The 23,564-nt window shown below is 50.3% G+C and overlaps 1 protein-coding gene across 13 annotated transcripts in view; it reads left to right on the top strand.

Moving 5' to 3' along the window:
* VPS13D (vacuolar protein sorting 13 homolog D) overlaps positions 1-23,564 on the top strand; it is a 253,025-nt gene that overhangs the window by 215,371 nt on the left and 14,090 nt on the right. The window lies entirely within an intron of this gene.

Raw genomic sequence — 23,564 nt, forward strand, 5'->3', positions numbered from 1 at the left:
TCTTTTTTCTCCCTGGAATTAGTAAGTGCTTTGATTATTGTTGTTTGCTTCCTTTGCTACATGAATATTCCCATTGAATCCTCAAACCCTTAACTTACTTTCAGCTTTTTTTTTTTTTTTACTCCAAGTTTAGTAAGTCCTTAAAAAAATTTTTTTTTATCTGCCTATTACTTACTTGTCTACAAACTCTTCTCTGTAGTTAAAAATGTATAGAGCAATTTATCAGTGTTAACAGTTCTTGCAAGATCTGCCCCCCCACCCCCCTCCAGATGCCTCCTGCTCCTGTCTAGACTGCTTGCTCTCTAGAACACTCTAGAACACTCTAGAGCTGGTGCCCTGGTCCTCTTCTGAGTTTCTTTCTTCCACTGGTTTGTTTTGGTCTTTTCCCTTCGTGAACAGAGACCGTTCTCGGGTGGTTGGTGATTCTTGACTGTCTGTTCTGCTCCCCTTTACAGCCGAGGCCCTGATGAGCAGCCTGGGAGCCTTGTGTGGGGCCCGGGGAGCGATAACGGGGGGCCTGCTGCCACGGGTCTTCTGTTGAGGAGGAGCAGGCAGAGGGGGATGAGAAAGGGACCTGCAGGTCCACCTCCTTCTTGGGCTTTTGACCCACCTTCCCCTTTTCACCACCCCGACACACCCTCACCTCCCTGTTCCTGCCTTTCTGCCGCAGGCCGTCAGAGCTTCCCGGTGCCCCGTCTTTCTGGAATTTGGTGGGGTTTACCGTACTAATTAGCTGACTGCTCTGTGGCTCCCACTCCCTCAGGCTTACATTTCAGCACCACATGTCCGTCTGCTTTTCGGCTTCTACAATATTGTTGACACCTTCTCTCTATCCTTTTGGATGTGCGCCATTTGTAGCCCTTCGCTTTCGCTTTAGAGACGTCTCTGGACTCAATCTGTCATATTGAATCAGAAGCCCTGTAACTTGGACTTTTCACTAATTCCTTCATCCTTTCTTGATGCCCTTTCCCCTCCACATCCAACCAGTAGCTCCGAATTAATGGGGTGCTACCAAAATCCGTATCATTATTTCTGCTCAAACATTCTTGAGGTTTGGTGGTAGCAAGCAATTAAATCATAATGTTATTGCTGATGATTTCTGACCTTTGCTGTGATGCAGGCCTTGTCCTAGGGACTCTACATGTATTATTTCATTGAATCACCACAGCAGCTTCTGAACAGTGTCTGCTCGGGCGGTCGGCGGCCCTTCGTTCCGTGGAAGGTTTAGAATGCATCTGGTGAGAAGTCTTTGCTACTCCCAACCCCAGCTTTAAGTCTGGTCTTGGTCTTTAATCTCTCTTTCTGTGTGTTGTAAAGAAACAGGTTGTAGAAGGCTCTTGTCAATTCCCAGGGACATGAAAGAAAGAGCACACCCCATGGTAGTGACATGGCCCTGTCACCACCCCTCACGGAACCATAAAAGCTATTCAGAGGGGCTGGCAGCTGGTGAGCGACTGTACTTAGATCCTGGGTGCTGATGGGTGTTTTGTAGTTTCCAAGGGAAGTTGCTGAAAGTTTTCTTATCTTGACACTCCAAGGGCAAGAGGTCTTGCTTCAAAGAGAAGCGCTCGTTTCAGAAAGAGATGTGGAAAGAACATAAAATCACAGATCTGCCCCAGTTTTGGAGAAGAAATGGGAAGTAGCACTGTGGTAGCCAGTGTAAAAAGAAACCAAGGGTTTGCAGGAATCAGGAAGGGGTTCCCGCAACGCTGTTTGGTCCCCACATCTGTCAAACAAGGTCAGAGGGCCTGTGGGAGGCCACAGCCCTGGCAGCCCTGGATCTGAGTCATGGTGCTGCTGTTCGTCAGCGGTGGCCCGGAGCAAGGTTCTCCCTTCCTGCCACCGAGGTGAGCGTCCTCTTGCTCCTGTGGCGTGGGGACAGTGGTGTCCACCTCCGTGGGCGCTCATGTGGATTAGATGGCGCGTGGGACGTGCATCATTTGCCTGATGTGGGGCGTGTAGTTAGGGCTCGAGAAGTGGTGTCGGGGTCTGAGTTCTCCCTGAATACGTATTGAGCGTAAGTGAATCGGGGATTGTGTCCTTCCCGCTCACTTACACCCTGTCCCCGGACACGCTCAGCACTTGCTCTAGTCCGCGATGCCAAGTCCACATGCTCTGTTGGGTTTCTCTCCCTCCTATTCTCGTCCTTGACACAGACTAGACAGTAGTTCAAGTCAGGCCCGTACGCCGGTGCTGTCACGGCGTCGCGGTCGCCAGGTGGGAGAACTCACCTGGGCTCCCAGCCCTTGCAGATGAGAAGCCCTTTGAAGAAGGTGTGCGGAGGCCACGAACTCGCTCTGAACCCACTTGTGAAGAGCAGGTGATCCCAAACTATTGTTAGTGTCTGCTGTAAATGATACGCCTCTGGGTTCGAGCAGAGTTCAGCCAGAAGCCCCACATGACATGGAAATCTGTCCTGGAGCCAGGTTCGTTGGGTAAAAGTTATGTAGCGAATGTCTCCAAGCCCTGGCATCTGCTGTCTGCCGCGGCCAGGACGACCGGGAATGATGGAGTGCTTACGGAAACTGGGACGGGGCAAGCGACCCTGTGACAGCTGACAGACGGTTTCGGGCCACTGTGGCTCATCCAGCTCTTTTGATAAACAGCTTTAAAAGCATTACGTGGTTTGGAAAGCATTCCTCAAAAACAGTTATATTTTCCAGACGCGTGACAGTCCACTGTTGAGTATGGTAGAAGGGATCTGAACTGTAGAATCAGATCCCCCTCCGTGGGGCCGCTGGAACTTCGTGGCTTTATCTGTGTGAGCCCCACCAGGACGGCCTCCCAGCAGCGTCGTCACGTAGGTCAGGGTCCCCCAGGTCTGTTAGGCCAAAAAGTGCTCTCGGGGTCAGGGCTAGAGTTTAAAAGGAAAAACTCTTTCTTTCCTTCCTGGGTAGATGTGACGGGCCCCTTGAAGCATCACTGTCATCGTGCACTCTTTATCTCGTGGCTTCCACGCAAGGAAAGAGAGAGAGAACTTTGGGGTATATCGTAAAGCTCTGAGCCTTTGAAAACGAGCTTCCTCTAGCTTAGAAATGTTCATTTCAGAACTCACCTTCCCGTTCGTCCTGTTTCCGGAAATGTAGCTCCTGTTGCCTGTTGGCTCTTCCTGGGGGATCCGGGGCATCAAGAGGCAGGGGCGTGGCATCTGGGCTCCACAATTCCCATGGGACTTAGACTCCCACAGACCCAATGAGATGTGCAAAGTGCTCCAGGGACAGATTCTTTCTTTTTTTTCTTTTAACTTTTATTGAATCCTGATATACCACAGGTTTTGTTGGTTTTTTTTTTTTTTCTATTTTGGGGATCCAAGTCACAGGATTTCATTTTTAGTCCCCAGATGCAATGGTGGTGCTGACAGAGCAGCGTGGGACATCCTTCTGATTTATTGTGTTGAAGTGACAGCAGCTCTTATTCTTTTAATCTGTCTGTGGAGGATCAGTTCCTCCTTGACTCGCATCTCTGCGATCAAAATCACCTATCTGGATGTTCCCTTTGGGTGTTGGGGCCAACGTGGCCTCTTGGCAGGAGGACAGGGTCGTTCATCGTGAGACCAGAGCCCTGATTTCAGCCCTGACATCCCTCTGCCTGGTGGTCTTGTGCTAGCAGCTTTTGGTCCCCTCCTCAGGTCAGTCTCCCCACTTCGGAGGGAGTGAGAGTCGTCCGGGCTGGTCACGTCCACCTGGCTGAGATGAATAACCCCCCGAGGCACACAGTAGACTGGCCTTGCCATCACGGAGGAAGCGGGGTGTTGAGGCGAAGAAAGAGCCCAGGAGGACGTATGAAAACTTGATAATATTTTCTAAAAATAGAAAGGCGGTAGGTTAATCAGAGGCAGTGTTGTACCTAAAATATTCCAGAGCAACCCTTGGCCCTCGCCTGAACCCCAGCTGGGCTTAGCACCATTTAAGTTGGTTACATCTAATCCCTCAAGGGGTTGGCTCTGTGGCCGTGCTGCCCTGTCAGTGCTTCCGCCCTCCCTCTGACTTCACCTCTGGGAAGACTGAAGTGGCCCCAGATGTGGCTGGCTAGATCCCACGGGGGCAGCGTGTGAGGACAGCATCCATAAAACACAGCATCCAGGCAAACCCTCGTACACAGACCACTTCCCACATACTCGGTCTTCATGGGGTACTTGCATGTGATGCAGCTGCTTGGAGCTGCTGCCCAAGAAATCAGTGTTTTTTTAAAAACAAAATATAAAAATTTTGATAGAAGCCATTTTTGCATCAAGAACAGGCATGCAGGGCATGAAAAAGCAAATTCCAAATGTGTTCCCTTTTGGTGCCCAAACTAGTGTCGAGTTAGTCCCTCTTAGATCTACACACAATGCTAGCATAAATGGCAGTGCCCTGGAGCGCAGAGAAGGTGGTCCAGATAACAGGAGACGAGCGTGTGCAGCAGTGAGTCTCCCGACGGCGGCTCTAGCCTCATGTGGCAGCCGCTGCTGCACCCTTCTCCTGAGCAACCCGCGTTCCTGCGTTTTTGGAGTTGGGCCTCTCTGGTTACTTATGGTCATGTGTCCCCAAATATAGTCATCCAAGTGGCCCTGTGATAAAGCCCCACAGGAAGTGGGGGTAGCCAGGTCGTGCTCTATCAGCTCTCAAAGTTTGTCTTGGTCCATAAGACAGTCTCCTTCTCAGTGGTTAGCTTTTCCAGATTCTACTGTTATCGGGGAATCTTGATGTATCCGGGCTCACGGTGGGCCAGACTGAGCCTTTAGAAGACCTTACGCACCCAACACCCAGCGGGGACTAGCCTCCTTTGTGAGCATTGATGGGACCTGTGTGGTGGTGTGGGTGTGTGCAGGTGCCGTGTAGACTGCCCCGGGAGAGGCGAGGTGTTATTATGACTAAGGACTTCCTTGAACCCTGAACTCATATGCTAATAACCAGAGACAGATTGAATAGATGACACATTTTTCTGGACAGTTCCCTAAATTAGCCTATCTAACTTTTCCTTGCCCTTTCACTTGCCAGACTTTAGTAGTCTCTGTAACCTGTGCTTCTTACAAACCCAGAGCAAACCGTGTACAGTGGAGAAGTAACATAGGACCAGGAATTCTAAAATATACTAGGTAGAGACGGTTTCCTGTGATCCATTCATTCCACGGCACCTCCTGTCTACCCAAAAAAGGTGCTTCGGGCTTTGGAACGGCAGACTCATTCGGTTACCTCGAAACATCACAGGGGATAAGGAAACCTTTGAGGAAAACATGAAGATGTGTGTACAGTTCATTCAGAAATAAATATGTGGTTAGTCCTCATTCGGACCAGACACTGGCCTTACTAGATGCCACCAAAGAAGTAGATGCTCTTGCTCGTGTGAGATTTCTGGTTTCATTTCTAAACACGCTTGGGCCCTGGCCTAGTTCTGCTGAACAGTGGCCAAAAGGACCAGACTGGCAGGAAAGCGCTTCTGAATCCAGAGCGACTCCCCTCAGAGGCTCCCCTACCTGCTCCTCTCAGCAGGTCTTTGGTTTAGTTTCTGGCTTAGGGTCCCCCCCACCCCCGCCGTTCCTCTTACTCCTTCTCGCTCTCTTACGCTTGGACTGGGTTAGAAGAGTTCGGATCATCATTGCGGGCTCCCAGTAGCCTCACGAAGAGGTGGACCTGCGGAGGCATAACAGATGACAAACCACGCTGGTTCAACCGAGGAACCGCGGATCTGCAGCTCGCCCCTTGGAGAGCCCGGATTCAGCTCTGGCGTGACCCCCTTTCCAGCCGACAGACGGCCTCCTCTGAAGTGAGCTGCAGATGCCCCCTTCGGTCGTTCAACCCTTTATCTACTAATCAGAGATGCTTAAGGTCAAGGGCAGAGCGCGTGGGCAGATGCGGCAGGTCTGATGCACAGGACCTTCTCTTGTGTGAGTCCATGACCCCGGACCTCTCCCCTGCTTGCCTCCCTCCCGTGCATCCCAGCCTTGTAGCCAAGGACTGGGAAACCAGTTTACTTTTTCTTGTATGAATATAAAGTAAAACCAGCTACGAGTCTGCATTTGCTGTCCCATCCCGTGCGGGACCGGGGGAGACGAGTATGGTCGTGGGCTGTGGCTCCTTTTAACGTCTCAGCTCTGGGAAGGGCAGGCACCCCCCACGATACCCCCGAATCCACGCGCTGGCATGGAGGTGCGCCCCAGGAAGGCCTGGCTGCCGTTCTGTAGACGCCGTAGCAGGGATCAGACTGAAGGTTTCGCTTTCGTGAGAACAAAGTGCAGGCATCCGTCCGGGAGCAGCTCCGGGCCTATACGTAGGGCCCAGGGCCTGCTGGGATGGGGTTTTACACTTGGGCTGTCCTTTTGCCCTTCCACTGAACTCTTTCATTTCGGTCATGAGCAAACAGTCAGTGCCTGAACTAACAACCCTGCCGTCCTCCAAAGCACGGCTCGCTCACAGGACCGAACAAAGGGAAGGAGAGCCGCGTGGGCCGACCCAGGCCAAGGAATGCGGCTTCAGGGTTCTGCTCCATAAATTTAACCAGCACGACGAAAAGGAGATAATATGAGCCTTCGTGATGATCTGAAAGGGGGAGGTTCTGTGTCCCATTGATTGCGGTCTGGCCCCGTGCCAGGCCCAAGCCTGACCGAGAGTTGAACCATATCGTTAAGGCGTGTAACACGGCTCGAGTCTTGCACCGCCGCCAACGAGTGCGTGTCCACAGGGCAAACGTTTATAAGGAGTCGGGGCGGCTGTCCTGTTTAACCCTCTCACACCACGTGTAATCGACCCAGCTGCCATTCCCAGCTTGCCTGGCCCAGGTCCTACAGGCCAGCCGGCTCGTCGCCCTTCCCCAGACCGAGCTCTCCGTCTAGGGCGGGTTTCCCTCCGGAGAAGCCAGGCAGTCTACACCCCCCGCCCACCACTGCCCCCCGGCCAGAAACGGGACACCAGAGCGCATTATTCAAAGTAGCCCTCTGTTTGCAGTATAATGTTGCCGAAGGAAGTGGGGCTGACACCACAGGAAACCTACCCGGCTCCGCGGAGGCTGCGCTGGCGGCAGCGGTGGCTGGATGTGGGCGGGAGCGAGTCTGCGTCCCTTCCCTGCCACGCAGCCGCCCCGAAGGCTGGTGGTCGCCTCACCTGCGGGCTTCCCAGAGCTGAGCCCCGAGGCAAACACAGACCAGGCGGAAGGCTGTCGCGGGGGCCGGCCTGGTAGGCCAGGGTGCTGGCCGCCAGGGAACCCGTGTGGCAGTGGGGGCACCGTCGCAGCCAGGCCTGCAGACGCCTGGGTTTTCGCAGTGATGCCGCCCAGAGTAAATGGAAGACAGACGCGGCCCCGGGCATATGTAGCGAGAAGGGGAGCACTGTCTGTGTTCCGAGGATCCTAGGAAAACAGTGGGTTAAGGGAGTGGTTTAGTGCTGTCCACCCTTTGGCCAAACTGGTGGCCTTTGTGGCGCTATGTCCACACTGTCCAGCAAGGCATATGTTACTATCATTTCCAGGGAGCTTGTCCGCAAGGGACAGGGCATCGGAGGCAGGAACCTGTGTCCCCAGCTGGCAGGGCCGGCGGGGCTCTGGATACAGAACACTTATGCATGCCACGCACTGTTGTAAGCATTGTGTTTTTATATATTAGTGTCAGTACTGTTTCATTTCCACAGCAGCCTGGTGAGGTGGGCGCTTGGTTTTCCCCATTTTACAGGTGAGGAGCATGAGGCACAGAGAGGTTACGTGACTGGTCTAAGATTGCAGAGGTAGTGAGAGGGAACCGGAATTTGAGCCCTGGCAGTCTGAGTGCAGAGCACACACTCCTAAGTTCTCTGCTCCTTCTGGATCATCCCTTGGTCTCGCCCAACAAAAGACCTTATGGATTTAAATCTGAGGCTTCTTAACAGGTCTCATGATCCACTTCCTTTCGATTCTTGGCCATGGCTATGGAGTATGGGAATAGGACATCTGCCTCTGACCCAGAAGATATGAGAGAATATGTCAGTGCGGTTGTTGGGGGAACAGGGTGTCGGGGGGAGGGGGGACAGTTTCTATAAACTTTAGATCTCTTTTGGTGTGAAGGATGCTTACCACCTTCATAGCCCCCTACCAGCTTAACCCCGAACTAACTTTTGGTGTGGACTCCACAAAATGATTGCTAAACCTAGTGTGAGAGGACCATGGGAGGCCCTCGCCTGCCAGTGTCTATGCCTGAGAACCTAGCCACTCTACTTTGTGTCTAGGAGCTGTCCCAGGTCCTCCTTCCCGCACCCTTGCCCCCCGCCACCCCCAGTGAGAAACCACCGCAGCCTTCTGATGCAGAATTGGTCAGTTGCACAAACTAGCGCTGATACGTCCTGGCTGCGCCTTTGCTCTGCCATCCAGCAAAAGCTCTTTTCACCATCTGGTCACCTGGGAACTCCAGCTGCTACACAGAACAGGAAGCCTTGGAAGGACACTATCCGAGTAGTATGTGCTCAGTATGCTATACCCTCCTTTTCGTGGCCAAGGATAGTTTCTGCTCACTTTGGTGCTGTGGGGCCTGGAGAGAAAAAAAAAAAAGATGCTTTTAGGGGGAGAAGCCCCTGGCCCATGTTGAGGTCACTGGATTCTCTTTGGTCATGCTTCTATGGTCAAGGTGCTTCCAAAGCCTGGTGGAACTAACTTATGGTATGGATTCCACAAAATAATTGCGTAACCCAAAGTTCAGAAGACCTTGGTACTAGATGTCTCTTAACGGGGCACCTGTTGGGAGGTGCTCTTTGTCATGTATTTGAATGCACTTGGCCTCAAGGAGCTGTGCTGTACCTTTCGAAGTATGCAGAGAGAAATGCTAAGGAAGTAGTGAGCAGTTACATTGTAGGAAGAAATTCTGCTTTTTAAAATTGTTTTTGTTTAATTTAACAATGATTGAAGATGCCATGAGGTAGCCAGATGATCCCCTAACTGGGAATTATAGAAATTCTTATCTGCAAAAATTTTAAGACAGAGTCTTAGAAAGTTTCAGTGCTTTATCTACCATGCAGAAGGAAGTCTGGTCTGAGCGTTTTGCATCTGAGTGATCCTCTGGAAGGGGAATGCTGAAAAGCAGCTGGAGAGTCACCTCTTGCCTTATGTATGACTCACCCTCCTTGGTCTGCATCAGGGGTGTCCCAGGCCTGCCTGCTTCTCTCCACCCCAAGGAGCTTGTCCACCCAAGGAGCAGGCCACTTGCCTGTGCTCTCCCGATCTGCCTCCAGCCCGAGGTCCAGAGGGAGAAACCAACATTCAGAGGGCAGGAGAGGCTAGAAGAGAGGGTTATATTTGCCATTGGCAGAGTAGGGAGAGGTGCTGTCTCCTCTGCTCTGGGTTAGGCTCCTGGAGGCATCTGCTTTTCCTAGAGAGTGTACCAGTGTCCCTGTGTCCCAGTGCCTGGGGAGGCCACTTTCCAAAAGCTTATGGTGGGCTTGGCTGGACCAGATCCAAGGGGACTTGATTCTGTGGTCTCCTCTCTCTGGAAGGATCTAGCATCTTTCCCTGCTGCCTTGTTGGTGCCCAACAAGCCCTAACACATTTTGAATCTATGTTTTTTTCTAGTCCTGTAGAGGCAGGCCCCCGTCTGACAATTCAGATGGGTTCAGTCTTGTTGGTTCTTGTTTCCTAGGAGGACCAGGCTCTCTGAAGGCTGGTGTCGACTCTGACCCAGGGGCTGCGTCTGATTTTTATGAAGGCATCGAAATGCACCTGAGATGACCCCACGCCCTTTTCTTTCATTTTTTGAATTCTCACCACCTGGACCATTAATTCTGCTTTCAAAGGGGGGGGGGGAAGGAGAACATTTCAAAGCAAAACTGATTTGGTCTGTGAACCAGCTTGTCTTCTAGGTTGTACTTCACCCTGATGAGAATCAGAAAGGACAGTCTGTAAGCCCCTGAAATGCAATTTCCAGTGAAACCCGAACTTCACTCGAGTGGCTCTGCAGCTGGAGAGCCTCAAAACCAGTTCCAGATGTTCTCTCTCCCTGTGTTAGTAGACAGGGAATTTCGGGCAAACTGGGAGGCAATGTGCTCTTGCTTCTACCCATTCCGAGTGCCCCTTCCGCAGTCCCTGGCCAGCCTCACGGGGCCGTTCAGGGCGAGTGCTGTGAGCACCTGAGCCTTGGCCCTGTCTGCCTCCTCCCACTCAGCTGGCAGGGCATGTTGCCCCGAGCTAGCCACTTGCTGCAAGCCAGAGAAGCCCTCGCTCTATGGTTCAAGGTCAAAAAGCAAGATAGGGCTGGAAAAGTAAGTCAGATAGGCTGGGGAAGAGGCCTGCTGCAGGAGACCCCCGGGTTCACAGAATAGCACCAGCGGCTCTCACCACCATCCAGTCTAGGGTAGGGCTGTTCGGCCCTCTGCTCTCGGAGGAAGTAGCAGGGATAGCAGTGGTCAAATCATTGTCCCCTTCCTCTTGAGAAACCCCACTTGCACTGCCCCTTATCCAGAAGAAAGCCATATCCAGGCGAGGTCTGGCCACTCTGACTCCTTTTCCCGTCCGCGCCCAGCCCATGCTCGGGTACGGTATGTGCTTGACTTGAGACAGTGTGTAGACACCACTCCAAGGGCCCTGGCAAGTTCCCTCTTCATGGCAAACCAGTGCGGTAGACACTCTCATTCCCATTTTAAAGAAAAGAGGAAAAAAGAACTCAATTGCACCGGCCATTGCTGATCTCCAAGAGGCTAATAGTGGCCACCCTGGCAGGTGGTTCTCTGTGTGCACACAAACACTGTGTTTGTGTGTGTGTGTGTGTGTGTGTGTGTGGTTTTACACAAACAGGACCACAGACTTTGTTCACTCAACAGTGACCCTGGAACATCCTTCCATTCCAGAGGTAAATCATCACTTTTAATATTTACATAATATTAAATTGCATATAATACACTTCCCTGTTTTGAAACACGGGACACCTTGCCTTCTAGGAAGTTGAACTTCTTGTGCTCCCACCCACGGTGAGAGGCCCCATTTCCCAGCCCTCTGCCATCCAAGGCTGCTCCCCCCTTCCCGCCGCCCCTCTCGCCAAGAGTTCTCTGAAGCAGAGCAAGGCACTGTGACTCTTAAAGCCCCCACCGCCCTGATCTGAGGGAGTGAATGGTCCCATGTCACTGCGCGCACCTCTTCGATAATTAGCGCGGAGCCATCTTCCCTACTCCTGCTGGCAGTTTGCATTTCTCGTTTCGTGAATTCCCTTTGCATATGCCTCACCCCAGCCCTTCCCACAGCCCTCGAGAGTGGAGTGTGTCTCCCTTCCTAGTGTTTGGCTTTGTCTCCTCTCCCCTTTCTTGGCCCAACCCTTCCAAAAGTTGTCATTTAAACAATTTCTCATCCGTATTAGTACATACTTTCCTTCCAAATATTACTGACATTGAGTTGAGTCACTGTGCGAATCCCTGTCAGTTAACGTCCGCACCTCCACTTTGAAAGGACAGCCGTCACTGCTCACAAGCTTCAGTCAGTTGCTCTCGCGCTGGGAAAGAGGCTTCAGACAAATGTTTCAGGGTTGTATGCGGTGTGGTCTGTTATCTTGTCTTGATTTCCTTCTGTGTGACTTCTCCGTATTTGATCACCACTAGTTCCGTTTGTAAAACTTGGCGGATAGGTATTGATGTACCTTGTTGTCTTCATAAAAATCTCGCTCTGCCCGTAGGCAGGACCCTGCTTGAAGCCAGGCCTTCCCAGGAAGCCCCCCGTGCCCTGTGTCTGTGTGGCGCCAGCCCTCCTAGCATGCTCGTCACAGGTGCATTTTCCACATCTCCTCCCCACCCATTTCGAGGATGTCCGTCTTACCTTCCCAGCTAGATGATAAGCTTCCTGAGGTCATGGTTGTGCCTCCACTGGTATCCCTCTAGGATGGCCAGAATGCCCAATCCAGTGATGGGTCAGAGTATTTACTAAAGAGATTTCATCAGCAGTCACCCTGATTATAACCTTACTGAGTCAAAGAGAATGAGAAAGACCCAAGATCAAGTTTGGCTTTGCACTTACCAACTGAATGGCCTTGAGCAGCCTTGGTAATCTCTCAAAGGCACGACTTCCTCCTCCATGAGATGGAATACTAATTTAAAAACTTCCTCTAGGAATGTCGTGACAGTGACCTGCCCCATGTATAGTCAGCACAGTGAACAAACACAGCTGCAGGGACACAGCGTGGACCGTGGGGGCCCAGCCGTCTTCATTCTGGTGTCTATCATGTAAAGTTGATGGCAAAAATATGAGCTAAGCGAGCTGGCTGTGGTGGCCGTGTACTTGGTTTTTTCTTGGAGTATCCTTAGAGGCTTTTTGTGCTGCTCTGTGTAAAGATTGGTTGTTGAGTCTGAATCTGGCTTTTTCCAATACGGAGCCTTATAATTGTTCAGGGACTCAACACGATGCCACAAGTTTAAAACATGCCAGTCTCTCTCTCATGCTGTGCCAGTTTTTCTTAAATGCGGGTGTGAGTGCCTGTGCTTTTGCATGTGTGTGTGTGTGTGTGAGAGAGAGAGAGAGAGGGAGAGATGCTTGAGAGATAAAGATGGGGTCAGATTTTGCCTGGCATGACAACTTTCGTCCCTGGTTGCTTCTAAGCATTTTACCAAATGGACATCAGTTGGTTTCCTTCTGTTCTATTTTTATTTTGCCGTCATTTTAATGTATATGGAGCCAACTCCTTCAAATGAGACATTGTGTCATAAAACATGTTATTTAGGCTAACCGCCATGGGCCCAGCTTCAGTGGCCTTGAGGAGCACGGAGGAGGGGGCCAAGGGCTTGCTCCCCAGTGACCTAATCACTGCCATCTCCCACGCACATGTGCCAGAACCCAGGCCGCCGGCAGCCACGTGTCATCTGCACCGAGGTGCTTGGCGAACCCGCCTCCTGGTGCCAGCTCTTGCCCCTCCCTGCCTGCGTCCGATGACCCTGTGTCCTGTGGCACGAGAGCCGCTCCAGCCCACGTCGCCCTCATGCGCTGATTAGACAGGAATCCACGGATCTGTTGAGTGCAGTGTTTAATGTGACACAGATGTGGGACACACTGCAGATCTTTCTGCTTTTACAAATTTTCAGCTTTTTGCATTTCATCAGTGTTGCTTATTATTTACAGAATGTAACCTGAGACAGCAGAACAGATTGTAATTTTTTTAAAAAAAGGTTTGGGGGGTGATGGGCCCACAGGGGAGCTGGGAGGGAAAAAAATCCAGTAGTGTGGAATGTTGCTTGCTGTCCAGACCAAACAAACCAGTTTGCCAAGGGTTGATGGACTGTGGCGATCAGTCCCATTCATGTTCACACTGGCAGCGTTTAATTATAAAGCAGCGTGACCTTCTTATCGCCAAATAAAGAACAATCTTTTGTCCCCGGCTCGAACGTCACGGCACCAGCCAGACACGCAGCTTTTGTAGGGGCCCCCGAGGGTATCACGGAGCTGCCAGCTTGTGTCCTGCTTCTGTCCTGTCCACAGAGAAGGGACGCCATGGAACCCGTGGAGCCCACTCCCCACTCCCCACTCCCCACTCCGACACGTAGAGGTTCTCCTTGCCTTATTCTAGCTCCGGCTTTCTACCCAGCTGCTGTGGCAAGAGCCAGGGCAGGAAAAATCTCTTCTTTTGCCTGAAAATCCAGGATACTCTTGAGGCCACCAGAATGATGGGCCCGAGCCAGTCTGACCCAAGTTCAAAGAGAAGGTGCCATCTCTTGTTGCCGGAGGGCCAGATTTGACTAGAGGTGGCCCTGGCTTCTGGGAAGGCTCCGCCGCAGGTTCCGTTTGATGACAAACAATAAAAAAGCACCAGCTGGTCACAGAAAGATGAGGGGGTCATGGAGGGGCCGCTTCCTTTCTGTTTCTAGGTCAAAGACTGAAACTTAGGACTGAGCTCATAGAAGCCGTACAAAACAAGCCTTTGAACAGAGTTCTCCCTGGAATTTGAGCTAGCACAGAGAATCAGTCACCTTGGCTGGAAGGTTCTGAGCTGTGTAAGCACTGAGTGTCGAGACAGGAGGACACGGGGCCTCTGAACAGCTTCAGGAGGGCCAGGCCCCACTCTTCCTTCTGTTGGAAGAGTGCAGAGGATACGTGGTCCCCCAGGGCCATCAGGTGGCTGTCCCGTGGCTCCCTGGGAGAACACCACTGAGGCAGTAACTTTGTGGCATACCCCCGTGAGGGAAGGACCCGTGTGCCTGTGCTCCGGGGGTTCCTGGGTCATCTGTCACCAAGTCCCCACCTTTCTTGAGCTTAGACTACCCCCGCCCGCCCCCCTGCTGCCTCTGCTACAGCAGCAGCAGCTCCTGCCCTCCTGCCACCGGTGCCAACACAGTCTGGTGGTCATCGGTCCATTTATTGTGTCTGCCTGTGCCGAGAACTGCAAGGGGTGCTGCGGTTGAACAGTGCATTGGACAGAAAACTCTGGTTCCATGTTGATTCTGTTTGACACTTAGCTTGCGCTCCAGGCCACGGCTGGCTTCAGAACGCAAGCCCCCTCCCTGGGAGAGGTTGGTGGCTGTGGGGCGGGGGGGGGGGGGGCATTATCCTCCCAGGGTCTCAGTGTGACCCTCTACGACCTCCAGGCGAAGCTCAGGGCCTGAAACAGAGCCTGTTTGTCCCTGGGAGAGTGGGAGCTGTGGGGAAACTTTGAGTCTCCTGACGGGTGTTAGTTAATCTTGCATCTGGTCTGGTTCTGAGGCGTCTCCTCCTGTTCCCTCTTTGTCTTTCTCCACCACCACTCCCCGCCACCCATACTCTGCCTGATGTCAGAAGGTCGTACGGAACTTCCGGCCTGGATCAAGGGGTGGGCTTGAAAAAAACCAGCAAACAAATGACAAGCAGCCCCTAGGTAGGCTGCCGCACCCCATTCCTGCTGTGGTCATGGGGCAGGCCCTCCGCACAGGAGCATGGAGCGGCCGCGGGCCGGGGGTGAGCCATGCTGAGGGCCCGTCCCCAGCCCCGTTTTCAGGGTGTAGGCAGGTTACCTTACAAACGTCATTTAGGGAAAGCGTTCTGCCACTGAAACGTTCTAAAAAACCTCTGTTGTGATGAATGACAATGTTCCAAAATTCCCCGTTCCAATTTTAGACTTTGCCATTTAGTGTGGTTTAATGAGCCACGCAGTGGGTTAGCTCCAGCTCTTTAAGGACACAGGATGGATGGTGCCAACCAGGTGAGTGCCCCCTCGGGCAGGGCTGTTCCTTCCCGCAGACACCTGTGCATCCGATCACCCCACCCACTGCTTTTGCGTCATTCGTACAGATTCAGCAAATCAAGTTTCCGCAGTGATTTTCAGGCTTCCATTTTAAATCTAAACTTTAAACATTGTGCATTTTGGTATTTTCCATTGAGGAAACACCCAAGAGTTCTGAATAAGGGTAGGGGAGAGGGAGACAACTTTTAATGAGGAGCTGTGTGCCAGGCACTGTGTTATGTTCTCTTCGTGTGTTATCTCGGCATTATCAATCAAGCAAGCAAGTTTCATATTCCCATTTGTTGATGAACAAACTGAGGCTGCCAGCAATCTAGTAACTTCTTCAAGATCACTCACTGAATAAGTGAACGGACTGGGATTTCAGTCTGTGTCTTTTTCCAAAGGCTTGTGTTCTTCCCCGTGCAACCATTCTCCGAAATTTCATCTTTCTCTTAAAAGAGATCAACTTTTGGGAGAAGGTAGATAATATAAAGATTAAAGAAAGAAATTAGTAATCATTTGCCAGAAATCAGTCTGGAAAGATCTGATTTATTGGTTTAATCAGCTTGTTATCAACTGGCCACAAAATCAAGTTTACCAGGAATTGTGTGCTCCGGCCCAGGTGAAATATCTTGGGACTGACATTTGAGGTGACAGGTTAGCAAGGAATTTGCCAGTGGCTTGAGAGATTCCTGTAAGCAGTACATCCTGATTCAGAACGCTGTGTTTAGAACACAAACAAAGCTTATGGTGGTCAAATACCTCGATTCTGTAATGATGTTGAAAGTCGCAAACCACTTTTTAGCTGTCTGCTATTAAAAAACAAAAACCAAACCAGAACAAAAAAGCAACCCCTGGATGCATACAGAAAGGCATTTTAATTTTAGGAAATCCGAGGCTCTATCAGGCCATAATCTAACTATAATGTTAGCCACTTGATTGGAAATCTTAATGAAGCCGCTGGCTTTGCCCCTCCCCCAGCCTCATGAACAGGTAGGCTCACCTCCGAGGCAGTTAGTTGCCTCCAGGAAAGAAACTTTCCAGTAGTGTTGTTCTTAGAGGTTAAATCCCCGCAGGCCTATCTGTTGGCATGAGTCCTACCAGCTGTCACCGTTGTAATGTCATGGGGTCCCCAAAACATGTGTTGGGTTATAGGAAGCCTTGACCCCTATAAACAAGTCAGGTGTGAATCCCACTGATGGGAGAGAGCCCAGCCCAGGAAATGTCCCCACTGCAGGATGTCAAATTACTGAAACCTTCACGGCGATAGGAATGTAATTGCTAACGATTTCATGAATCAGCATCTTTCCCACATTTTTCAATTGTGACAATACAATGTGGAACTCTAGAGAGAAGGAAGTAGAATGTTAACAAGAAAGCAGAAGGAAAAGGGAAATATTTCTGTCTAAAGCAGTTTCGCCAAAAAGAAAACTAACTGAGAAGGATTAGCTTCTGGACCCAAGCCCATCCCGGCTTCAGCGACCTAAGCTAGGTAAGGGCCTGCCTTGGTACCCACGGCGCGCTCCACGGGTACGTCCTCGTCGCCGTCACCGTCCCAGGCAGCATTTTGTTGATCACCTGTCACGTACCAGGCACTGTTATGAGCGCTTAGACACATTATTTACTCCTCACAACAACCTCATTATTAGCATCCCCATTTTACAGATGAGCAAACCAAGGCCCCAAGAGGTTAACTTGCCACAGGTCACTGTAAGTGGTGGAACTGGGGTTCTGACCAAGAAACCTGGCCGCGGAGCCTGGCCACTCCCCGGGTGCCCCCCCACCCCCCGCTGCATTAGAATTGCTGCCTTCTGTTTGTTTATCTTCTACGTTAGACTCCAGCAGGGTCCCTGGAAACTTGATTCATCCCTGTCTTCCCAAAGGCCTGGCACTAGCCTCTGTTGGTGATAGCTCAGGAAAAGTCATTACATGGGGTTGTGGGGCCAGAGGAAGACACATGCCCTTCCAGGGCTCGGAGCAAGCTCGTTTTTCCGGCTGCCTTACTTTGGATCCTTGGTTTCATTCTGCCCAACCTATGTTTTTCACATTGAGAATCCAAATTGTCGTAGCATTTGCTACAATGGTTTGAATATTTGGTGCAATCTTCTGGGTTCAAGGTTCAGTGCAGCAAGAGCTCAGCAGTTATTAGTAAACCAGTGGATTGAATGCTATCTCAGTAGGTTCTAGAAAGTGGATTTCTGTTTGTCATGGAACTGAGGGGATGAATTTCTCATGTGAACTGAGCCAAATGTTAGAGGCCTTCATCCTCTCACAGAATCTCCTCTGATTACAGTTTCCACTGAAAGGAGTAAAATCTGTGGGGGGAAAATGCTTTCCCACTTAGTCTTCGGAAGTGAGCACAGTAGGGACGAGAGGGCTAGAGGTCAGGCTGAGGTGGGACTCATGGTGCGGCGGGCTTTCCTGAACTTCCAGACACGACCACAGTGGGTATGGGGGGCAGCTTTAACCAGTCGGTTAAACTCCATTCCGGGGCTGAGTATTGTTTAGACAGACTGTTGAGTCCTTTTAGAGAACTGACAAATGTTTGGTTGAACCACTCAGTCAAGAATCCCGGTATCTTGGAGCTGTCATCCATTAACCATATTTGAAGAGATAGTCTGGGTTGACCTTCTGTTCTGAGCTTAACTGTTTGTGCTCAGCTGAGCACAGTATATATCTGTAAGATATTTAATTAAAACAAAAGTCTCGGACACACACATCAAGTAAATGCAGGCACAATCCATCACTCTGTCGGGGTCAGTACACACAGCCCCGAGGAAGATGGCAGTCATCGGGTGAATAAACATTCTGTTGTAGTAGGAAGTCACGTGTCTGACACATACACTTTCTCCTCATTTACTGGTTGTTTTTGAACCTCCCTTGGTTGATAGACATTGGCCATGACAAATTTCTCAGCCGACTAATAGCTTAACTTAAGCTGTACGGGGGTATGGGTCTGTGTGTACAGCATCTGTCTTCAACCAATCGAGCTATGACATAGTTACTCATCAGATCAACGAAGAACAAATCATGGGTGGCCACTGTTGACCCTCGGGCTGAAAGGCAAGATCAACCCAAGTGGAACTGGTTAGATCTCCCGGTGTCACCTTGTTTGGATTTATTGTTGCTTAAAGAAAACGACGTGAATTGTTTTCATTATCCTCATCGTCGGTTCGAGGCCGCCAGTGTGTGTCAGACGGCAGCAACCAGATGCAGACCTACTCTGTACCGATCACGCTCACCGGGTGGATATCTTCCGTGTATCAGCCACTGTATCAGCAGCCCCTTCCCTGGGGGAAGAGTCCTCCATGCCGCACAGCCGACTCTCTGACATTTTCATGGAGTTCAAAGCTCAAGTTCATTTGGTGCTGACATTTTGGATTAGCTGGTTGACTGGAAGGCCTGCTTCTTTCTATACACTGTGAAATTTATAAACCGCAGCAGCTGAGAGCTTAAAATGGCCGACAAACCCCCAGCTGGCAGCAATTAAATACACCACAGACCTTTGGCTAAACAAAGGTTTGCGGAGGCAGAGTTGCTGCATATGCACTAAACAGACTTGTGTTTTAAACCATCTTTTATGTCAAGCGTTAGTAAGAGACGCCGTCAACTAATGAGAGGTGAGTGGGCGGGGTTTTGCCATGTCTTGTGTAGTGGAGGGTCAGTCATCCCCGGGGCCAGGGTGCCAAGACCCTGCCCAAGGAGCAGCACACCCCGACAGGGAAGGTGACCTAGGGATAGGGAGCAAGGCCAGCAGAGGAAGCCATAGGTTGGCCCCGCAGTGGTGGGCCAGCGGACCTTAGAAGACGACCCTCCCACTCGAGCATCCACTCGCTCCATTTCCTGTAATGGCCACCACCGTCCTTTAGGTGGAAAAAGAAAGGTGGGCATGAGAAGGAAACAACAGGAGGGGCGGCTGGGTTGGCTCAGTCAGTTGAATGTCTGCTTTCAGCGCAGGTCGTGATCTCAGGGTCTTGGGATCAAGACCCGTATCGGGCTCTCTGCTCGGCAAGGAGTCTACCTCTCCCTTTCCCTCTGCCTCCCCCACTTCTGCTTACTCTCGCACTCTGTCTCTCAAATAAATATTTAAAATATTAAAAAAAAAAAAATCAGGGTGCCATTTTGTATCCATTCGAGTAACCAAACCTTGAGAATCTAGACCAGTACTGTTTAACATGCAGTTTAAATTTAAATTGATTGTAACTACATTTACTTTATTTTATTATTTATTTATTTATTTGACAGAGACACAGTGAGAGAGGAAACACAAGCAGGGAGAGTGGGAGAGGGAGAAGCAGGCTTTCTGCTGAGCGGGGATCCCGATGCGGGACTCGATCCCAGGACCCTGAGATCAGGACCTGAGCTGAAGGCAGATGCTTAGTGACTGAGCCACCCAGGCACCCCTAATTTAAATTACATTTTAAAAATTCAATTCCAAATAAATAAGTAAAAATTCAGTTCCTTGCTCACACTAGCAACTTTCCAGTTGGTCAGTAGCCGTACTAGACGAGAGGCTGTGTTATTGGACGGGTTGTCCTAGATGGTACCAGGTGCTGGGAAGGATATGGATTGCGCGGCTTTCTTCCGTGCATTGTTGGTGGGAGTGTAGATTTGAAAACAACCTAAATCGTCTTGTCAGGTGAACATTCATGCCTGATGATCCAGCAAATACCTCCTGAATAGATGTACCCGAAGCAATTCTTCCCTCCTTTCATCAGGAGACATTTACAGGAATGTTCATAGCAGCCTTGTGTGTAATAGCAAAACCTGGAAATAGCCCATGTACCATCCACAGGGAAACAGATGAATCATAGATCCTTACGATGGAGTGAGAGAAATAAGCAAGTACGATAAATGGGTTAAAAATGCACACGAAAGAAGGGCTGAATCTTAGCAGTGTGACTTAAAAGGAAGAAGTAAGCCCCCAAACATAAAAAGGCAGTGACATCCTTTTAAAGACTAGAACAGCTAAAGCCAAAGAATATAATGAGACTCTACCAGAGCGTATGTTGACAGGTACTAAGACTACAGGAAGAAGAGACGCAGAGGAATGCGAAGTACAAGATTTAGAATCGTGGCTGTCTTAGGTGGGGGAGGAGCAGGGGGTGGGAAGGAGCAGCAGAGGACCACACAGAGACCTTCAGGTTATGGTCAATGATGGCGTTTGTGGGTTGGGGATGGTGGTTTCCCGGATGTTTATTATACCATCTAAAATAAAGAAAGAAAAGGTCAATGATGACAGTGGGCCTTGAACCAAGGATAATGATGAGCCGAACCTTAAAACGCGGTTTAAAAGAGAGTAGAGTCCTTTCCTTCCAGGCGCTCCTAGGCTCCCAGGGAGCGCGAATGCAGGGAAGTGACTTAAGAACTGTGTCTCAGAAACAGACACGCCGTGAACCTGAGTCACAACGGATGAACAAACAGGATTGCTGTTACCGATAGCCCCACTGGTTTCAAAGGGTTATTGGAATTTAGAGTGCTCTCGTCAACAGATGGACAAAACAGTTCCATCACCCAGTGGCCCACAGTGGAGAAGTTCACTTTAAAGTTTTTGCTGGCTTACAAGGTTTGAAAACACTAGCTTATGGACTTTCGTTCATAATTACTTGATTAAGTTTGGTGCCAGGTTTGTTCACACGCAGCGACTTTACGTGCAAACGCGCGCGCGTGCACATACTGCCTCCAGCCTCCAGCTTGGGCTTTCGAAGTTAACATTCTAGATGAGTTTTGGAGAAGAAAGGATAGTTTTTGAGGTACCAGCAGCAACAAAGAAATAGGAGATTTGGGGAAGAATTCCTTTAACACCTTTGTGCTCCTTGTAAGAGTATCTCTAAACCACACCTTCTAGCAGCCCCTACAGTTACGAGACTATAAGGGAAGACTGTTTCCTTCCAGGACAAAGCTGAACTCTTTTTCTTCTATGTCCACGTGAAAAATAAGCCTTGAATGCCACAGTGGGCTGGTCCAGTCGGTTGTGTCTGAATGCTATGGCCAGCTGTCCGTGGTGGTTGGTTGGTCACAGAACGAGGACCTTGGAAGTGGGAAGACACTTTGCAACCTGTTGGGGAAGACAAATAAGAAACTTAATGGATAGGCCGTATAGACCCACAAGGGAGCTACTTGACTTTCCAGTTCTCTGGTGTTTGGATGGGCTTATAGTTTACTTCAGACATGTGTCGGGAGTGGAGGTGAGGCTGAGTCAGTGAAATTTGGGGCAGATTCTGAGGGATGCCATGGAATAAAGAGATAACTATATGCACCGAACAGCTATTTGATAATGCGATAACACGGGGCACTACTGTTCTGTAGTTGTTACAAGATGCACCTTCCGGGAGCTCAGGTCCAGAAACAAGCCTCCTTTCTTTGACTTCTCTGGCTTCTTTGGATCCCGCCAGAGAAATTTGGGACTTGTAGTCTTCCTCTCGCTGGTAGCAGGCTGTTCCCATTTTGGGTACTAATGAAAAGATTGTTCTTTTAGGGAAAGTACATGTGTTAGCGAAGGCATTAATTTCATGACTATGCCTTCCTGCCCTGTCCTTCGTTTTGACCAGTGTACGTATAAACACACCCTTGATCCTTCTCTCTGGAAGATATAATTCTAGCTGGTTCATATTTTGCCTTAACTTTGTCGACCTACAAGGCTCAGAACCTCTGGTCTTCAAATTCTCCACCAAAGTTTGTACACCACTTTTACTTTTGAGTTCCGGTGAAAATGGCCCTTGTCCTGCCCCCTGCCGCCAACAATTGCATTCATTCATTTACTCAACTCGTGTTTATTGTTTTCAACCACGAACCGGGTACTGTTCTCAATCCAGGATAGCAGTGACTGAAACAAAGTCCTTTTCATGGATGTTCCAGGTGGGGAGCCTAGCAATTAAGCAAATGTTTTATCTAAGTGGGACGTGAAGCAAATGTACTTGGGACACATGGCTAGCTTGGTCTAACGTGTATTTGAAGAGCATCATTCTCGTTGCTGTGAGGAGAACAGACAGGGTGCAAATAGAATAAATTACAAGACTGTTGTCATAATCCATTGCACATCTGGAGATGGTTCGCTAGTTATAAATAGAGATGGAGAAGTTGTTGCAGTGGGGCTCTGTGTGAGTGTTGAACCCGCAGACCTCCCAGTGGATTGGGAAGATGGGGTGAGAAGTGTCAGGATGAAATCTTAACATTGGCAAACTGTGGGGAATGGGCCCCGTCCTGTTCCTCTTGGAGGGAGGGGCCTTTGGGCTTCTACCCCAATAGCCTGAACCTCTTCCAGGAACTTCATGGGCAACAGGATAGTAGAGAGAAAGACGCCTTGGGAAAAGGACCCTTCATCAGCCCTCCCTGGGCAGGGCTTGGAATGACAGTAGTTGTCTCCCAGGCAAGGTGACCAAAGCAGGGCTTTGCTGCCCGGGAAAGGGTACCGCGCTCCCTCCCCGTGTTTGGCCAGCATCCCCCAAGCAGCAGCTGGCCGGCTTCTCCACTGTGGCCCTGCAGCAGCTCCGTGCACTGCTCTCCCACCTTCAGTCAAGGGTGAGCATGTAATTGGCCAACCCAGTCTTGAGGCCAACAACACTTAAAGGGCCTAAATCTTGAAGAAGAAATTGCGACTATGTATAGTGGGCATATGTAAGTACGTGTAAAATTTTTTTTACCCATTCCCTTAGTACAGATCACTGAAACTTCTAACCAATCTCCTTACATTAGTGGTATCTAGGCCATCCTTAGTCCAGAACTTGTACAAATGTATTACTGGATTTCTGGCTCTGGCACATGTCAGACATTAACCAGGTGTGGGACTGCACGCATCACGGCCCGGAGCGGAGCGTTGACCTGGGCCCAGGAGCACTTCGCAATGTCCCAGTTTCGCCACTACGTCATTGCATGGCCTGTGGCAAGCTTCTGGCTGTTTCTGTCCGTATTACTACCCCAGTTTGCCCTCTAGGGTACTTCTGTGCCCTACTTCTGTGCAAGTAGGTCTCTGCACTGCCATTATTAGTGCATGGCTCAGAAGGCTGATTCAGTGCTGATTCAAGCCTTATTCCTCTCTGTTCGCTGTGTCTAGAGAGGGATGTTTTGCTTCAGTGGAATCCAGGAACAAATAATGAAAAGTACAGCGAGTACAAGGCCGAGGACAGACCGGCACACTCTTATCAGTCATCTGAAATATGCACAGCCTTTCCAAGACAAATACGGACTCCTGTTTCTAGGAAAACACCGAAAAGTACTTATCAATTACCCCGTATATGGTTTGTGGAAAAAGACAACATCAGCCTACCCTGAAAGCCATGGCAAAGCAGATTCCTTTGGGCAACCAACCGCCGAATGGCATGAGTTAGAGCCGCTGCAGAATCCCAGACTGTGGCCTGGGCCCCGTCCATGGAGCCTCTCCTCGCCCTCCCAGGATTCCTATGCCCAGGCCCTCCCAAGAATCCAGAATCCTGGCATGTGCTTCCTAGATGCCCGGTCCCCCACACTGTTC

The sequence above is a fragment of the Mustela putorius genome, unplaced genomic scaffold (genome assembly GCF_011764305.1).
Source record: "Mustela putorius furo isolate JIRA1106 unplaced genomic scaffold, ASM1176430v1.1 tig00003853_pilon_pilon_pilon, whole genome shotgun sequence".
Taxonomy (NCBI): Eukaryota; Metazoa; Chordata; class Mammalia; order Carnivora; family Mustelidae; genus Mustela; species Mustela putorius.